Here is a 10,690-nt window from a genome sequence, read left to right on the forward strand (position 1 = left end):
AAAAAAAAACCAAACTGGCCGGGCGCGGTGGCTCAAGCCTGTAATCCCAGCACTTTGGGAGGCCGAGGCGGGCGGATCACGAGGTCAGGAGATCGAGTCCATCCTGGCTAACACGGTGAAACCCCGTCTCTACTAAAAATAAATACAAAAAACTAGCCAGGCGATGTGGCGGGCGCCTGTAGTCCCAGCTACTCGGGAGGCTGAGGCAGGAGAATGGCGTGAACCCAGGAGGCGGAGCTTGCAGTGAGCTGAGATCCGGCCACTGCACTCCAGCCTGGGCGACAGAGCGAGACTCCGTCTCAAAAAAAAAAAAAAAAAAAAATGTTCAATGAAAATCAGGTTTCCCACAACATTACTGAAAGAACGTTTTACTTGGTATCACAGGCTGATAAGCTAAGTAAGACCCGGATAGCAAGGGATACCTTGTTATAGGCATTGTAGTTTTAGTGTGGTATTTCAAAAAGCCCTCATAATCTTTGTAAACCCTCTCACCCAAAAAAAGGGGATATATAGGCTATATAAGAGTACTCTTTTAAAATATAACTTATTTTCAGAGATCTATGAGGTTAACAGCAAAACTCAGCAGAAAGTAGAGAGAGTTCCCATATACTCCCTGCCCCTCACATGAACAAGCTTCCCACTATGAACATTCGGGCTATAGTGGTACATTTGTTAAAACTGATGAATCTGAAGTCACACATCATTATTACACAAAAGTCCATAGTTTACCTTACAGTTCATTCTTGGTGTTGTATGTTCTATAGATTTGGGCAAATGTATCCACCATTACGTATCACACAGAGTAGTTCCACTGCCCTAAAAATCCTCTGTGCTCTGCCTTTTCATCCCTCCCTCCTTCACAGCAACCACTGATCTTTTACTTCCTCCATAGTTTTCCCTTTTCCAGAAAGTCATATAGTTAGAATTATACAATACATAGTCATTTCAGATTGACTTCTTTCATTTAGTAATATGCATTTAAGGTTCCTCCATGTCTTCTCATCACTTGATAGCTCATTTCTTTGTAGTCCTGAATAATACGCCATTGCAAAGGAGTGCTTTTGGCAGTAGCTTGCAAGAGATACAAGGCAGAGGACACATCTAGCTTTTTTAAATATATATATATATGGAGTCTCGCTGTCGCCCAGGTGGTTGGAGTGCTGTGGTGCGATCTCAGCTCACTGCAACCTCCACCTCCCAGGTTTAAGCAATTATCTGACTCAGCCTCCCGAGTAGCTGGGATTACAGGCACATGCCAGCATGCCCGGCTTTTTTTGTATTTTTAGTAGAGATGGGGTTTCACCGTCTTGGCCAGGCTGGTCTTGAACTCCTGACCTCGTGATCCACCTGCCTTGACCTCCTAAAGTGCTGGGATTACAAACTCCTATGCATCTATCACATAGCAGGAATCCAGTAAACAATTTGGAATGAATATATTATTGGACAAATGAAAATATAAAGTTACTTAATCTTTCTAAGTAACACCTTCCTCATAATAACATATGAGAAATATGAGAAACAGAAGACTGTATTTTAAAGAGAGCTGTTATCATTAGTCATTACCAACATGAATTGGTAATTAAAATAGTATTTACAAACTTGGTATCATGAATCTTTTAGTTCCCAAAAAATTAAATGGTAATGAAAGAAAGAAGGTTGGGCTAGGACTTTTGTGAGATGCTTATGGCATAAAATTTAAAAAGGTACTCTGCTATTTCCTTTGTCAGGATTTAAGTCTTCAACAGACTAGTAAAAAGGATCAAAACAAATGAGGTGGTATTTAATGGATTTGATCATAAAAACCTAGAATTGGCCAGGCACTGTGGCTCATAACTATAATCCTAGCATTTTGTGAGACCAAGGCAAGAGGATGGTTTGAGGCCAGGAGTTCAAGACCAGCCCCATGACAACATCACAAGACTCCTTCTCTACAAAAATAAATAAATAAATAAAATAAAATAATAAATAATAAATAAATTATCCAGGCACAATGGCATGCACCTATAGTCCTAGCTACTCCAGAAGTGGAGGCAGGAAGATCGCTTGAGCCTAGGAGTTCTTCCCGCCACTGAACTCCAGCCTAGGCAACAGAGTGAGACCATGCCTGTAAAAAAATAGTCATAATTCATTTTTTGAATTTTTTTGTAAAAACATAGAATCCAGGTCCACAAATTAATCGCACCAGTAATGAATGAGGGACTTCTGGGTTAATGGCAGAAAACATGAGTGTTTTAATTATTTGCAAGGTAATTAAGGATCAATAGTATGTTTGTAAAAGTTAATACAAACTTAGAGTGAATAAAAATACAACACAGAAATATAGTTTCCTGGATGGGCACAGTGGCTCACGCCTGTAATCCCAGCATTTTGGGAGGCCACAGCAGGCAGATCACCTGAGGTCAGGAGTTCAAGACCAGACTGACCAATATGGTGAAACCCTGTCTCTACTAAAAATACAAAAATTAGCTGGGTGTGGTGGCACGTGCCTGTAGTCCCAGCTACTCGGGAGGCTGAGGCAAGAGAATTGCTTGAAGCCGGGAGGTAGAGGAGGTTGCAGTGAGCTGAGATCACTCCACTGCACTCCAGCCTGGGAGTTGCAGTGAGACTCTGTCTCAAAAAAAAAAGAAAGAAGAAAGGAAAGAAGGAAAGAAAGAAAGTTTCCTTAATGTGATGGTTAATATTTGAGTGTCAACTTGATTGGATTGAAGGATGCAAGGTATTTTTCCTAAGTGTGTCTGTGAGGGTGTTGGCAAAGGATATTAACATTTGAGTCAGGGGACTGGGAAAGGCAGACCCACCCTCAATCTGGGTGGGCACCATCTAATCAGCTGCCAGCACAGCCAGAATAAAAGCAGGCCGAAGAATGTGGAAAGACTAGACTGGCTTATTCTCCCAGCCTACATCTCTTGCCCGTGCTGGATGCTTCCTGCCCTCGAACATCGGATTCCAAGTTCTTCAGTTTTGGGGCTCTTGGACTTCTGACCACAAACTGAAGACTACACTGTTGGCTTCCCCACTTTTGAGGTTTTGGGATTTGGACTAGCTTCCTTGCTCCTCAGCTTGCAGATGGCCTGTCGTGGGACCTCACCTTGTGATTGTATGAGTCAATACTCCTTAATAAACTCCCCTTTATATATACATCTATCCTATTAGTTCAGTGTCTCTAGAGAACCCTGACTAATACACTTACAAAGCACTATGTGGGGCCAGGCGCGGTGGTTCACGACACCTGTAATCCCAGTACTTTGGAAGGCCGAGGCAAGTGAATCAACTGAGTTCAGGAGGAGTTTGAGACCAGCCTGGTCAACATGGTGAAACCCCGTCTCTACTAAAAACACAAAAAATTAGCTGGGTGTGGTGGCAGGCACCTGTAATCCCAGCTACTCAGGAGGCTGAGGCAGGAGAATTCGCTTGGACCTGGGAGGTGAAGGCTGCAATGAGCTGAGATCATGCCATTGCACTCCAGCCTGGGCAACAAGAGTGAAACTCCGTCTCAAAAAAAGAAAAAAGAAAGAAAGAAAGAAAAAGTACTATGAGATCATGAACAGTGTCTTGTTCTGAATATCCCATTTCAAAAGGAGCCATGATAAACTGGAGATTATCTATAAGTATGCCAGAGAAAAATCTCAGAGCCATGTTATCCAAACAGTTATAAAATTAGAAATGTTCAATCTGATAAAGAGTTCCATTATTAGAGCAATTCGAGTTGAAAGTAACAAAAAATTATCTTTCAGTTGAAAGAAAAGTTTTCTAAAAATTAAAATTGTTCAAGAATGAAAGAAATTGTATTCTAATAGTAGCTTTCCTTTCAAAGAAAGCATTCAAACAGAGGCTAGATGGTCATTTCTAAGCCATACTACAGATGCTGTCAAACTAGAATTTTCTTCTCATCTAGGATGTGTATCAATAATTCTAAAATCTATGTGAAATGCTACTTAAACCCTGTAGAATTCCCATTGGACTAATTATTAGGAAAAGTTAGGCCTTACTTTGTACCTACTGTAAATGTAGTCCGTAAGTTATCTTTTCACACCAAAATTTAAAAACAGAAAAAAAAAAAAAAAAATACACAATAGTGCTAAGAAAGCTTATCCACTGCAAGTATTTCAGATTAGAGATAAAGTCTATCACTGCCCACTTGGCCTTCAAATGACCTACTTTTTATTTTCACATTACATTAACTTGTAATTAGCTTGTAGTTCGTAAGGTTCAAAATGGATCTGTTTCCAGAACAAGCCTCATGTCAACCATAAAATTCTACTAGGTTGAATATGAGCAATTAAGTGATGGCTGAAAATGATAAAAAACTATTTAACATCATTGAGTATTCATTAAGCAACTATTAGTGGGCACTCCCATACGAGGTATTTGAGAGATTCGGAGTCTTCCACACGTCCACAATCAAATGAGGGGATACCTTTACATTTACATAGGAAATAAACACAAATACTTCATGTACAGCCATGTTCACTGTTACAAATGACCTAAAGAGCCGGGCGCGGTGGCTCAAGCCTGTAATCCCAGCACTTTGGGAGGCCGAGACGGGCGGATCACGAGGTCAGGAGATCAAGACCACCCTGGCTAACACGGTGAAACCCCGTCTCTACTAAAATACAAAAAACTAGCCAGGCGAGGTGGCGGCGCCTGTAGTCCCAGCTACTCGGGAGGCTGAGGCAGGAGAATGGCGTGAACCTGGGAGGCGGAGCTTGCAGTGAGCTGAGATCTGGCCACTGCACTCCAGCCTGGGTGACAGAGCGAGACTCCGTCTCAAAAAAAAAAAAAATGACCTAAAGAACCTTGCAATTAACCTTTCTATTGAATCATGGTCTAGGGCATGTGGTCAAGTGCATGGAAAGAGTCAGGCAAAAATGTTACATGCTTGAGAAGCATGCAGACATTAAAGTTGAGTCATCCATCATTTTTTGGACTTCCCGTAAGTAAGAAACAGTTTCAATTTTGCAAAGACTTACCATGGAAAACATATTGAGAAGAAAATAGCACAATATTAGCAAGGACAAAAGAAATTACTCTTTGTAATATGCATTATCTGGAAGTATTTGGAATTCTGCTTTTCCATAGATAAAATATTTTAAAAAAATAGCCAGTCAGCAGTTCCACAGCAAGTACTGGAATAAGAAATAAAAATAGGTCTGGGAAGTCCAAATGGTAAGGCTCCATGTCCAAAAATGCAAAACTATTTTCATGTAGAAAAGATGAGATACAGCACTAAATGATAAGATACAAGGGGAAAGAACAGATATTTTACTCCCATCTTAAAATCCAAGTTGTAGCTCATTCCTTCCTTTAAAGTGTAAAGTAAAAGGTGCTGCCTGGTACTATACAGAAAATGCCACCCAAGATAGAAGAGATAGAAATTAGAGCCCTAAAATAATTTTCCATTATCTCAAAGGTCAACATACACAGCCAAGAATAAATTGTGTGTGCCACCAAGCTTGAGCCCTCTGGTGATAAAATGAAGACACACAAAAGGCAATTGATCCAATGTTTAAAAAGGTAACAGTTATCAGCGTCATCTAATCAACTTGGTTTCATTTTGGAAGCAGTGAATTCCGTATTATGAAGTAAATGAGGTGCCAGTTTCATCTTTTACGGTCTCACTGTGCTTTCTCTCACTGAGGAATGAGACAAAGTTTAATGACTAAAGACACAAATGACCTAATGAATAACAGTGAAGGATGTGATTCAAACAAGGCACCAGTAGTAAACACTGACACACACACACACAAAGTGATCCTTTTAGTCCTTTGCCAAGGGCAACAGATTTTAACAGCACAAATGGCCTTCTGTCACTCCACTTACAGAAACACATTCAAGAATTATTACAGGATATAGGCCAAACTGTATCAAAAAGAACAACTGAACTATAGGCTGAACTCCTGAAGAATACTATATAACAATAAAATAAACACAAAATGGCTTTAGAAAAAAGCAGAAAAATTCTTAGATACTAGGTTAAAGTAAAAAAGCAAAAACAAAAACCAATAGACTTTCATAGAATACAGAAAAATTCTAGTCGGGTGCAGTGGTCCATGCCTATAATCCCAGCACTTTGGGAGGCTGAGGTAGGTGAATCACCTGAGGTCAGGAATTCAAGACCAGTCTGGCCAACGTGGTGAAACCCCATCTCTCCTAAAAATACAAAAATTAGCAAGGGTATGGTGGCAGGCGTCTGTAATCCCAGCTACTTGGGAGGCTGAGGCAGGAGAATCACTTGAACCCAGGAAGTGGAGGTTGCAGTGAGTCGAGATTGTGCCATGGCACTCCAGCCTGGATGACATAGTGAGAATCTCTCTCTCAAAAAAAAAAGAAAGAAAAATTCCTGACTCTTAAGGAATTTTTCTATATTCACATACTGTGCTATATTCTCTTTCACCAATTCAGCCTAAGCTATTTCTACAGTGCAGACTGCAGTAAGCAGAAATTTTATTTGCTTACACAAATTTTATCCAATCTTCCTTCTAATGTAGAATCTTCTCAAATTTTTTCAATCTCTAATAAATATTTCCAGTAATTGGAAGTTTATTATCTTGTAAGCCTGCCCTTTCCATTTTCACAGAGCACTATAGGCCAAAAAATCTCTCTACTCCTAATCTTTGCCTAATATTATTTGGTGGAAAAACAGCAGGTTTTTGGTGGGTCCCAAGGTAAAGGAGACACCTTCCATATGCATTTGGGAAGATAATAGAAATCTAATGTAGCAAACACATATTCTATCTTATTGCAAACTCATGCTATGTCTCAAAGGCCACAACATTTCAAAAACATCAACACTGTTACCATCTAATCCAGAGTGCTTTGGAGACTTTCTGGCAGTCTCCTAAAAACTCTCTGGCCCCCCAAAGAACTAACAAGCGTTAACTTGTTAACACATTTCTAAGGTGAGGGACATATGTGGTATATACAATGTACACATGTATCAAATGGATGCCTTCAATTTTAAATGAAGTTTTCACAAGTGAAGCTTAATTTTGCTGAATGAATTTTAGGTAATGTTTTATTCGTTCATTTTGAAATGATTTAGGTTTTCCTAATGTCCTGAGGTCTACACATTTAAAGAATATAGAGCATTCTCTAAATAGGAACCTTCACTGTTCATTTCTAAACTGAAGAATTAGAAAAAAAAAAAGCACATTCAACTCAACAAAATTTATAAATGGCCTTAACTTCTTTTAGACAAAGTTTGCTCATTCATGCCTTTATATATTATTTAATACATACCCACTACTATATCAAGTACTATGCTCCATCATAGAAATGCAAAGATAAGCATAATCTGCTTATAGAAGAGATGTGAAGCTAAATAGGTCTATTAGAAGTATTACAAAATAGAGAGAGGAAAAGACTTTCTCAGACTAAACCAATCCCTGTACCTCAACCCACGTACCTGTGAAGATTTATCCTATGTAATACAAGTTATTGAAGTCCATTATTCCTTCTCGAGAATGGACAGTATTATTTTTCAGATTGATTCAACATGTCAACCTGAAGTTTATTGAGTTCTTTAGATTTGCTGGGTCACACCTTCACTGGACAGTTAATGTTTTGGCCTACAGACTTTCATTCCTGCTTCTTACTGGGATAAAATAAGCAAAACAAAAAACAAAACAAAACAAAACAAAACAAAAAAACAAAAAACAAAATACCTGTATTTATCTTCAGTAGAACAGATGCCAACATCAATAAACTTTGAAGGAAAGATTTCCAGGAATAAACCACAATGGGATTGACTGCTATAATTCCTTTAAAATTCAAGGATAAGAAAGAAATCAATTATTGACCCTGAATGTCAAAGGAGCTATACCTCCCCCTCAAATGTTAAATGTAAGGTCAAATCAACCCCCAAGGGAATCTTATTTGTTCCTTTAAAATTTGTAAAGAAAAGAAAGAAATTTGGAAAGAAAGAAAGAAAGAAAGAAAGAGAGAGAGAGAGAAAAGGAAGGAAGGAAGGAAGGAAGGAAGGAAGGAAGGAAGGAAGGGGAAAAGAAAAGAAAAGAAAAGAAAAGAAGGAACCAGGAGCTTACATGAAAACTGCACACAAAGTCCTTAAAACAGTCAAGGCATGACAAACATGATGTCTGTCACACAGTACTGTCAGAAAATGCCACTGGTCATCTCTAAGCCTAAAGGTAGTACCTCCAATGTCCTGATGTCATATGGTTTACACCCACTCATCCTCTTTAGCACCTGTATGTTTACTTCCATATGTATCTCAGTTTTCCCCTCTACACAGCTAAAATCAAGTCTATTTCTCCATTTTCAACTTTTTCCTGAGCTACAACACTGATTCTCAAACTGCTCATTAGATAATTCCACCGGATTCCACAGTAGTATTTCAAACTCAACGTAAAGGTCAATTCCTCATCTTCCTAAAATAATGTTCCTCAACCACATCTGACTATTTCTGTTGCCAGTGTCTCGATTTTCAGTTACCACTTCTTTCTTACTCCAATATTCATTTGGTTTTAAAGTCAAACAACTAAAGCAACACCCTGTCTTTTGTGTCTATCCTTTGTGTTCCTTCTAATCATGATTGGTAATTCTGGTTCTTTTTCTCTCCTATCTGCCTGCTTCTTTTATAATCCTCCCTGAACACTACTGCAAGGTAACAATTTTAAGGCAGGAGATGACTATGCTCAACATTCTTGCTCAAAAACCAACAAAACACATTCATTTTGTCATGGCACTTGATGTCCACCACAATCTGTCTCTAATCTTTTTCCTATCTTGCATTCCTCCACATGCCTTATGTGTATGTCCCCGTGTAGCCAAACTACACGTAGAGTATTCTCCCTTAGTGCTTTATTCTTTTCCACCTCAGTGCCTCTTCCTGGTGATAGTTTCTATTTTTTTTGTTTTGTTTTGTTTTGTTTTGTTTTGAGACGGAGTCTCGCTCTGTGGCCCAGGCTGGAGTGCAGTGGCCGGATCTCAGCTCACTGCAAGCTCCGCCTCCCGGGTTTATGCCATTCTCCTGCCTCAGCCTCCCAAGTAGCTGGGACTACAGGCGCCCGCCAACTCGCCCGGCTAGTTTTTTGTATTTTTTAGTAGAGACAGGGTTTCGCCGTGTTAGCTAGGTTGGTCTCGATCTCCTGACCTCGCGATCCACCCGTCTCGGCCTCCCAAAGTGCTGGGATTACAGGCTTGAGCCACCGCGCCCGGCGGTCGATAGTTTCTTTTGAATGGATAGTTCCCCTTCTTCAAAGCCCTTTTCCTCCAGGAAGGCTTTGTAATTCATGTGAAAAACAAATTTTTTCCCTTACTTCAAATTTAGTAACACCTTGTTTCTTACTTAACAGAGTGGTTAATAAAACTTACTTTGCAGGCAGATTAACTGGAATCTAATGCTAGCTCTGCCATCCATGACCTCACCATGAGCAAGTATCGTCATCTCAATAAGCTGGGGTTTCTTCATCTGCAAAATGGGAATAATAAATAGTACTTGCGACTTAAGAATTGTTGTGAGAGGTCAATACGCCAGCAACTGTTAAGCATGCTATAAAATCTGGCTATCATTATCATTTTCATTATTATTCCCTGTTCCTTCTGAAGGTATCATACACGTAACATTAAAACCAGAGGAAACTAAAAAGTTTGGTACTATACTTTACCACTTTCTACCAGCACCTACTAGAATATCTGGCACACAGCAGCTCAGTAAGTATTTGTTGAAATTATTCATAAATGAATGAGTCCATAAACACGAAATCAATAAGTATATATAAAAGTCAGTCGTAAGTTTTTGGTTAAAAATATTGCTATATATAAAACAGATAAAGGAAATACAGATTAAAAGGGTAGGGAGGTTAGGGAAGAAATTTCCCACGCCAGTATCATAAACTGACTGCCAAAAAAGCGCATAAAACTGTATAAATATAGTTTATAGATCTGGGGAGGTAGGAGACTCATAGCAGTGCTCTGTGGAGGACCATATTTTAAATGTCACCCTGATTAAAGAGCATGTGTCAAGAAGAGAATGAGCAGAATGGTTAAGGGTTTAGAAAGAAGGCCAAATAAGAAACTCCTGAACAAACGAAATGGAATATTTAACCCACGAAGAGAAAATCTTAAGTGGGGATAGAATCATTCCTGTAAAATATATGAAAGGTTAACACTTGGTAAAGAGAGTAGCTGACTTCTGTGCGGCTTTACAAGACTTAACGAAAAATGTAAAAGGAAGAACATTTTGACTCAATACTACAGAACGGCTATTAAACCTGCCCAGGAACATAACCAGCTGCTGTTACAGAGTAGTGAGTTCCAAATAAACATAAGCATGCAAGTAGAAAATAGTACCTGCCAGAGATGCTAGAATATTTAAAACTATACATATTGTCATAAGTATTACATAGCTGAGTTCACACACATTAAAAGAAAGAGATACTGATACACACTATTACAGTGGGCTTGGGGAATATTTATATATACATAATGATCCATATATACATATATAAAGTACTCATCTGACATATTTGTGAAAATTTGTCACTGAATGATAAAAACTGAATTTACAGTGTGACAGCAAATAACTAGATTACATATACCAGTTAAATCTAACAATCAAAAGTGAAAGTTGCTATTATAGGGACAGAGGTTGTTCTAAGTGATTTTATGATTTTTAAAATTTGTTTTTAGTCCTACAAATCATGTTTTAATATTTAATATAATAATTTAA

At 38.8% G+C, this 10,690-nt stretch overlaps 1 protein-coding gene across 5 annotated transcripts in view; it reads right to left on the reverse strand.

Annotated features, from left to right (window-relative positions):
* The window catches only part of TMTC2 (transmembrane O-mannosyltransferase targeting cadherins 2), a 466,566-nt gene that overhangs the window by 324,908 nt on the left and 130,968 nt on the right, over window positions 1–10,690 (reverse strand). For 2 of the 5 annotated variants that reach the window (XM_017871704.1, XM_017871705.1), the window contains exon 2: window positions 9,334–9,430. The exons of 2 other annotated variants lie outside the window; for them this stretch is intronic. The gene's annotated coding sequence lies outside the window, so the exon portion shown is untranslated. Of the gene's footprint in view, window positions 1–7,664; window positions 7,745–9,333; window positions 9,431–10,690 lie in introns of those variants that run through there. One more of the 5 variants, XM_017871702.1, reaches the window with a different exon arrangement.

This window comes from Rhinopithecus bieti, unplaced genomic scaffold (assembly GCF_001698545.2).
Source record: "Rhinopithecus bieti isolate Rb0 unplaced genomic scaffold, ASM169854v2 scaffold_5023, whole genome shotgun sequence".
NCBI classification, from domain to species: domain Eukaryota; kingdom Metazoa; phylum Chordata; class Mammalia; order Primates; family Cercopithecidae; genus Rhinopithecus; species Rhinopithecus bieti.